This window comes from Dama dama, chromosome 21 (assembly GCF_033118175.1).
Source record: "Dama dama isolate Ldn47 chromosome 21, ASM3311817v1, whole genome shotgun sequence".
Classification (NCBI taxonomy): domain Eukaryota; kingdom Metazoa; phylum Chordata; class Mammalia; order Artiodactyla; family Cervidae; genus Dama; species Dama dama.
This window is the reverse complement of record NC_083701.1, coordinates 21,640,524-21,649,652: the sequence shown is the minus strand read 5'-3', so window position 1 is coordinate 21,649,652 and position 9,129 is coordinate 21,640,524. Positions and strand designations below refer to the sequence as shown.

General features: G+C 42.4%; 1 pseudogene; it reads left to right on the top strand.

Annotated features, from left to right (window-relative positions):
- Positions 1 to 7,163: 7,163 nt before the first annotated feature.
- LOC133042192 (S-phase kinase-associated protein 2-like) lies at positions 7,164 to 8,475 on the top strand (annotated as a pseudogene).
- Positions 8,476 to 9,129: the final 654 nt, after the last annotated feature.

Sequence of the window (9,129 nt, the reverse complement as noted above, 5' to 3'; positions counted from 1 at the left end):
CATTGGCAGGTGGATTCCTTATTAATGAGCCATCAGGGAAGGCTTTTCCAGGCTTTTTGGCATTAATTTGGGGCCAGTGGCTGTGTTCGGTGGTGAAATACAACAGCGCTGATGTGTATGGTTTCCAGGCTCCCAGTTCCTCCTGGGATCCAGGCTGAAGGCAGTGGCAGGGAGGGGATGCTGAGGACTCTGAGGACCACCCCCCTCCAAGTGGTCAGTCGCAAGTGGGGACCTACATTCCTCTTATTGGTGTCAATTTAGAAGTGAACAGCTGGGGGCAAAGGGCAGAAGAATGAGGTTATAGAAGAAAGCATAATCATTTGGGAAAAACAGTTGAAAAAAATGTATACAGATGTCAGTTACTTTCAAAAGTGAAACCCCAGTCTTAGATGACTTCTGCATGCAGCTCTTATCAACTCAGAGAGAGATGGTTCACTTGAGGTTTGTAATGAATTTCCCACTCCAGGGCATGCATAGCAGGTGCTTTAGAAAGAGTGCCCAGTTAGCTTTCTTGGTGTGTGACTTTCTGTTTTCTATCCTTTGCTGGTTTACAGTTGTGCTTAGAATGTATTTGTTTTAAATTTATGCCCTGTTTGTGTACTATGAGTATGTTATCAATATTTCCCACTTTGCTGATAACTTTTACAATTCATGTTTTTTATATACTCCTTTAACTTTTTAAATCTTATGAAGTCAGACCTATTTTTGTTGTTATTGTTTATAATTTCTTCCACTGATTTTATTCTTACACCTTAACCTTCCTAGAACAAGCATTTTTTAAGACAGATGTTAAGTTCTACATTATATTTTTTACTTTGCATTTTATGTTTGCAGGGGGGAAATAACACAAACATTTTAAAAATAATTGTAGTAAACGAAAACGTAATTGTTCCATTTATCATGTACTTTTTGAACAAGTGCTAACAGCTTAATTTAATCCTTGCAATGATGTAGGAAGAGAGTACTGTTACCAGTGTTCTAGTTTAGAGATACCGAGGGGGCTGAGGAGCCTTAAGTATTTTGATGATGGAGCTGAGAACTGGTGACCCTGGTTTGCACCCAGGCTGGCCAACTCCACACCCCCAAGCCTGCAGCCTGGGTGCCATGTATACGCTGGCAGCACTGTGTTTATGCAGGTGCGGGGAGCATGCATAGAGTGGAGGGGACACTCCTCCTTGTACACAAGTTCTTATAGGAATTTGAGGTCTCATCATGGCTATCAGTTCTGTTCTATTGATCTTGCTGAATCATGCATTGTTATCTCATTATTAAAATTTTGTAATTCTCAAAAGAATCATATTAAATGCCATTCTACATTAGCTTTTAGCTTTCCTCAAAGACTTACAGCTTCATCTTTCTTTGAACTTCATTTATACCATACTGATATTTTCTTTTGGAATTCATTCTAGAAAAAAGATTAATATTCATTCTATTTTATTGATTACTTCTTTGCATACTTGTCTTAGATCTTGTACTAGACAGCAATGTTTTAAGACAAGGGATATATTTTTTTAATAACTTTTTTTGTTTTGGCTGTACCAGGTCTTAGTTGCAGCATGAGGGATCTAGTCCCCTGACCAGGAATTGAACCTGGGCCCTCTGCATTGGGAGTATGGAGTCTTAGCCATTGGACCACCAAAGAAGTCCCAAGACAAGGGATATTTACCTGTAGCATCTACACTGTGATTTCTAGTGGTCATTCAATAAAAGTGTGACTTAATTCTTTTCAAATGGATCACCTGGGTTGAGTTTAGTTTATGTAGCACTTATACATAGGAACACTGTAACAGCTTCTGCTACGCCCGCCAGGCTTTGTTCTAATGCACAGGACATCTTGGTAAGGCAGGAGTGATTACTGCCCCATTTTAGAGGTGGGGAAGCTGAGGCCGGGAGCAGTCACACAGCCTGGCAGGGCTGGAACACAGGCCAACTGAGAGCTGGCTGGCCCTCCCATACATTTGGTGTTTACTCTGCTACTCCGTCCCCAATGGCTGGAGTGTTAGGTGGTGAGAGATGGGTGGTATTTGAAGTTCCCGCAGAGGCCTGTGGTCCCCACCTTTCGGATGCGTGGTAGAATCCAGGTAGGCTGCGAGGAGGCACAGACTTGGTCTCCGCAGAAGAAACAACTTGCATCATGTGGGAAAAGCAGAAGCAAGCTGTTTATGGAGATTCTGTTGAGAAATCACATAGTTTTGGGGGAGGGGGATGAATATGCTACAAACCAGTCATTGCTGTTTTGAAACTAAGTTTAGATTAAGGATTCTTTATCAAATCTAAGCAATTAAAATTTCCACTTTGTTGTAGCATTGCAGTATATATATTTTCTCTGTCTGTACCGATGATGTTACAACAAAAATGGTGCCAAACAGCAGAAGGATTTGTATGTTAGGTCTGGCTTGCATTTTCCAGGTAGGAGTTGTGTTAAGTTGGGGAGATTGATTATGTTGTCCCCAGTTTATTCCAACAAGGCATCAGGGTAGGTGATCTGACTGCCACATACATGGTTGTGCAGCCGCTCCCTGTTCTGTTTGTCTCCAGCTCCCTAAACTCTGTGAATTCAGATGCACGCAGGACATCCTGAGAGGAAGGCAGGCATCACAATGATAGGGAGTCAGGGTGACATCCAGGGGGGAGGCAGGATGGATGGGGGTGCAAGTCCAGCTTCTTCAAGCTATTTTCTGTTTACTCTCTTAATATGCTGTTGGAGCTTGTCTCCTTTCATTCAAGAGAAAAGAATAAAGCTTTTTTTCTTGTCCTGCAAAATGATCCCCCAAGTCCCTCTACTTTTTAGGATTTGACCTTAATAAAAAGGTTCCATAATCATTCCGTTTGAAAAGGAGATGGGGGAGTCAGATGTCAGAGAGCAAGAAAATGAAATTTTGCATCAGGCAGAATTTCCTCACCAATATTTCAGAAGGATTCATAATTCTGTGGCTGTGTACAAATGATCCATTTTGTTAATCTGAATTTCTAGGGTCATTAAAATTTTTTTTCCCTCTGCTCTGGAGTAGTTTATTACTTTGAGAGAGAGGGGGGAAAAGCCAGTTTAAAACCAGGTAAGGGAAGAAAGCTGACAAAAACATAAATTAGAGGAAGAACTTAATTTAAAAAGTGTCAAAAAGGATAGATAGTCTTAGTTCAATAATAAAGCCTGGTCCGAGAGCCTTCTATCTTTAAATAAAGTGCTCCAGCACTCTATTACCTGTGTACAGCCCATCTTTGATTTCCAATCTAAGTCTATTTTTGCTTCTCGTGATTAGCATACAAATGTGAAAAAAAGAAAAAAGTGGTTACATGCGTGACGATTAGGACATGCCTTTGACTTGAATGTCAGTGTTCTGTCAGCCTAGAGGTGAGGAAATGAATGGCCATTTGCAGGCTCCTTCAAGGTGCATCTTGTCTGAAAATGACTCCGATCCATCTCCTTTTATTTGCATGCTAAGTTCATCATGCAGATCGCAAGTCTATAAGCATATATTTGTTTTAAAAGAAACAAAGGGCAATAACATGCAGCAACTTGTTAATCTGTGGGAGGGGGGCTTTCCCTTCCTTCTGCACAGGAGCGTTGAGTCCAGGATGGAGTCCACACTTGGGGGCCCTGCCCTGCCAAGAACCACATGCAGAATTCAGGGATGGGAGGGCTGAGTCCTGACACAGATGTTAAGTTGGGCGCCGACTCAGTGCATGGGAGGATGGAGGCCAGGGATGCCTTCCCCTGGTTTCACCTCTGAGAATGGTGTTAGGAGGCATCACCTGTCCTTGGGTTTGGTGAAGGTGGCACCTAATTTACTCTTTTTTAAGAAAATTGTTATTGTATTATGCTGTGTTAATTTCAGGTGTACGGCAAAGTGAATCAATTACACTTGCGCATGTATCCATACGTCTTCAGATTCTTTTCCTATTTAGGTTATTACAGAGTATTCCCTGTGCTCTATAGTAAATTCTTATTGGTTATCCATCTTATATATAGTAATGTGTACATGTTAATCCCAGTCTCCTAATTTATCACTTCCCTCCACATTTCCCCTTTGGTAACCGTAAATTTGATTTTGAGATCTGTGAGTCTGTTTCTGTTTTGTAAACAAGTTCAGTCCTCTCATTTTTTAATTGGCTTCCACATATAAGTGATATCATATGGTGTTTGTCTTCCTCTGTCTGACTTACTTCATTTAGTGTGATAATCTATAGGTCCATACAGGTTGCTGCAGATGGTATTACTTCATTCTTTTTTATGGCTGAGTAATATTCCTCTGTGTGTGTGTGTGTGTGTGTGTGTGTGTGTGTGTGTCTGTGTCTGTGTATGTGGTACATCTTCTTTTTCCATTCCTCTGTTGATGGATGCTGAGGTTGCTTCTATGTCCTGGCTATTGTAAATAGTACTGCTATGAATATAGGGATATATGCTTCTTTTCAAATTATGATTTTCTCCAGATAAATGTGTAGGAGTGGGATTGCTGGCTCATGTGGCAGTTCTATATTTAGTTTTTTTATTTGTAGGAGCAGGGAGTGGGCCCACAATAGCTAAGACTTCAAATTCCCTAATAATATGTTCAGTGAGTCCCCTGCCAGAACCCTGCCTACCAGCCTCCTCGAGTCCCCATCGGAATCCTCTCTGAAGAGAGTGTCCCCAGGTGGAGGGGGTCTGCCTGCCTCCTGGCCCCTGGGTGGGCTTCAGTCTCCTCGTGCGGGGCTGGCAGCAGTGGGGGAGGTCACTGCTGTGCCAGAGGCTCTGACGGATGGCCCCATTTACGTCAAAGGCAGTTATTATGCATGAAACCACTCGAGCATCATTTGTTTCAGGGAGTCCAACCGGTCCATTTTTCAGTTCCTTTCTGGTTCAGGGTCAGAAGCAAATGAAGGATCTCAGGTTGGCTTCATTTGGGGTCAGTGATGCTTCCTTCATTTATAGCAAATTTGTTTAAAGTTATCACACTTTTACCATGTGGAAAGGTCCTTCTCTAAAGGCCAGGGAAGCTGTAGCCAGACTGGAGCCCCTGGTGATGTCGCAGGCAAGTTCATGTGGACAGTCACAGTCACACACACCTGTGTGCAGTGAGGAGATGGCCATGGGCAAATGTGCACAGGTGCCAGGCCCTGGACCACTGGCCAAGCCCATGTCAGCTTGCAGTGCTGCTTAAACCCGATCTGAAAGGAGACAGTCCCTCTCCACTTTGAGACAAAGCTTCAGATTCCACTCCAGGACAGGAAATGATTGATATGATTTTGGAGTTCCACTCAAAAGATTGCTAACATTTGTGTGGTGCACTATGGTTTAAAAACAATCTCTTACTTGTTGATAATGAGGAAGATGTTATTGCCACTTAGTAAGGAAACTGAGTCTCTAATTAGTTTAATCAAATTTCATAGACAAAATAAAGTCATGTCACAAAAAAATAGGAAAAAATTCTTTTTCCATGTAAAGAATTCATTAAAAATCATATGCTCAAGAAATGAGAACCAAAGTGCTGTGACAAATGTAGCCATGGCAGCTGACCCAATGTTTGGAAATTGGGACCAAAAGCTCCTGTGTTTGTCTTTGAATGTGGAGTAAAGGAAGTGCTGTTAACCACTGGTCAGGTACGATGCTGTCCATGCTGTCTTAGTTACTGGCCACAGTGGTGGACGTCCTGTGTGTGTATCATGTTGCCCTTGCTTGGCGTTTTTGCCTCGAGGTGGTCTCCATGGCCAGCTCTGGTCCAAGCCTTTGTGTTACCCAAGAGCCTGCAAAACCAAGTTAAGCCTGCCTTCTGACTCTGCCCTTACACTGAGACGCAGAACTGAAAATCTTCATCTATAGTGTCGCAAGGATTGAGGCTTCATCTGCTTCACACATGTAGCAAAACTGCATTTCCTGGGGTCTGTATGGATGCATAAATCCGCACACACACAGAAGTCAAGCTCCAGAGGCAACTCATGGAATTCTTCTGATCTTCTACCTTCCACAGACATCGTCCAGGCTGTTGTAGGATGATATTTAATTTGATGAGTTCTGTTTTTCCTAGGAAAGGGGCCAGAATAACTTGATTATACGCAGATCCCATATCAGAGATTTTCCTCCTTTATTTGAAGGGAAGAGACAGAGTTGATTGACAACCTAATTTCTAAGCCTTAGTGTCTCAGAATTACAAAACCAAGGCTTTGTGCTGATCTGCCTGTGGAATGAGGTTTTGTCAATGAGCCCCATCATTTAAAAACACTCAGTTGTCAATCTGAATAAAAGTAAAAACAATTAAACTCAGTAGACACACACTGGAGTTAAATGCCTTCCTCATATTCCCAGAGATGGCTGCAAGGGTATGCAGACAAGAAGGGTCCCCACAGGACACCCTGTTGGAGTTTATTCATTTTATGTTAATAGCATGTTAGGGTCCAGAGTGAGAAGGGTCTGTGCGATAGACACACACCTGAGGCTGCTTAAGGCATTAGATAGATGTCTTCTGTGGCCATCACATCTCCGAGCAGATATTTCAGGCGCAAGGAATACATTTAATCAGACGTTTCTTCCATTGAGACACACACATGCTCACAGTGTCACCGATGTCTCTGCCTCGGTGCTCTCATCATTTGATGTGGAACCGTCTGGCTCCCGAACTCAGGCATCTTACCTTGGTGCATTTCTGCCTGTAAGTGAGGTGACACTTTATGAAAGCATATAAACACGTGGTTCTTCAGCCCAGTGCAGAAATAAATGTTTTTTTTTTTTTCCCCCCAACATTAATGCATGAAGGTCTGGAAGTGGCACCAGTGATTTCTAAATTTTGCAAGTAAAATTTCCTGAGAGACGTTAATCACATCTATTTTAGTGATTTTCAGCAAATAATAGTCAAGTTTCTGTACATATTCTGTATAAATATTGTGTGAAAGAGTGGGGAATATACCTATTAATGAAAATGAAAGGTGAGACAGGAGATGCTATATATAACAAGGGCTATTAGTAAACCCAGACATGAAAACATATGGATCTATTTTGAACAAAAAGGAGGCATTGTGGCTCTTAAATGTGGCTGAATCCATCTGGGAGTATAGTTAAGGTAAAGCCTTCATCGCTGTGTTGTTATAATGATACAGTAGAAGAGAAGCACTTAAGATCTCTTTAGTTTTCAACTTCACAATTTCACCGTGCACCAAAGCGGGAATCCAGGAGGCGGGCACCTATGCAATTAATGCACACATTTAAGACTCCTGAACCTGCAGACGCCACACACAGGAAACACCTCCAGGAGATACCTGACCACAGTAGCAATGTTACCACCAGTTTCACATGGGGATGGGGTTCTAGCAAGACTTCTGAATGGCTTTCAGGCATGGGGGTTTCAGCCCTGAAGAAGGAGGAGGTGGACAGTGAGAACATCCCCCAGGAACTGCTTTCGAACCTGAGCCACCCACAGAGTCCCCCACGAAAATGGCTGAAAAGCAAAGTGAATGACAAGGACTTTGTGATTGTCCACAGACCTAAGCTAAACCAAGAGAACTTTCCAGGTGTTTCTTGGGACTCCCTTCCAGATGAGCTGCTCTTAGGAATCTTTTCCTGTCTGTACCTCCCTGAACTCCTGAACATCTCCAGTGTTTGTAAGAGATGGTGTCATCTAGCGTTTGATGAATTTCTCTGGCAGACTGTAGACCTCGTGGGCAGAAACCTCTACCGAGATGTGGTTGGTCGGCTGCTGTCCCGAGGGGTGGTTGCCTTCTGCTGTCCACAATCATTTATGGACCAACCGTTAGTTGAACATTTCAGCCCTTTTTGTTTACAGCACCTGGACCTGTCAAACTCTGTGATCAATGTGTCTACCCTGCATGGCCTTCTGTCTCACTGCTCCAAGTTGCAGAATCTCAGCCTTGGAAGGCCTCCGGCTTTCAGATCCCATTGTCAGTAATCTTGCTCAGAACACAAATTTACTGTGACTAAACCTTTCTGGGTATTCTGGATTCTCTGAATCTTCCCTGAAGACTTTGCTGAACAGCTGTTCCAGAATGGATGAGCTGAACCTCTCATGGTGCTATGACTTCACTGAAAAACACGTACAGGTGGCTGTTACACACGTGTTGGAGACCATCACCCACCTGAATCTCAGCAGGTACCAAAAGAATCTGCAGAGATCAGATGTCTATACCTTAGTTGGAAGATGTCCCAATCTTGTCCACCTAGACTTAAGCAATAGTGTCATGCTGAAAAATGACTGCTTTCCAGAATTTTACCAACTCAACTACCTCCAACACCTATCATTCAGTTGGTGCTATGACATAATACCTGAAACTTTACTTGAACTTGGAGAAATTCCCACATTAAAAACACTACAAGTCTTTGGAATCATGACAGACAGTACCCTTCAACTGTTAAAGGAAGCCCTCCCTCATCTACAGATTAATTGCTCCCATTTCACCACCATCACCAGACCGACCATTGGCAACAAGAAGAACCAAGAGATATGGGGCATCAAATGCTGACTGTCACTGGAGAAGCCCAGTTATATATGAAGCCTCTGTTGCAAGATGGTGTCTCCTCTTTTCTTTGAACAGGGAAAGTAGGCAGGAAGCCCAGTTGTGGAGAGCTCAGCTATCTTTATTCTTGGTTTTCCATTGCCTTCCTTCTGCAAACATGTTAGCGAACCATTGGAGAGAGAAGACTATGAAGTGTTGCTTTTTAGAAGTGACTATGAAAGCTTTTATCACTGCTATACCCTTAAGGACCCAAGCTCTATGCTTTTTGAAATTTTAGGGAGAGTGAGCCTATAATTTCAAGGTACCTTAAATAGCAAAATTTGAACCACGTCTTCCAAGTTGCCATTCTTTGTAAATCTGTTTAGAATCAAGCTTAAAAATCACCACCAGCAAATCCTTTTCGTAGCCTATATGGCAACTGAACTTTCTTCTATTTAATTTTTCAGCACTGCTTTATTATAAGACATAGGTTGCAAAAAATAATAAGCTATTTGTATTGTAAGCTGAAAAGAATGAGAATCATAGAATAAATTTGGAGCAATCTCTTCTGAGGATAGCAAGCAGAATAGACATTTCAACTGTGCCTTTAGATTTGCAATCAGGTTGATGGAAACAAATAGCCCCAGGTCATTCACCTTAAAACCTAAATAAAGAAACAAGCAATCGGCCAACCAGAGGTGTAGAATTGGT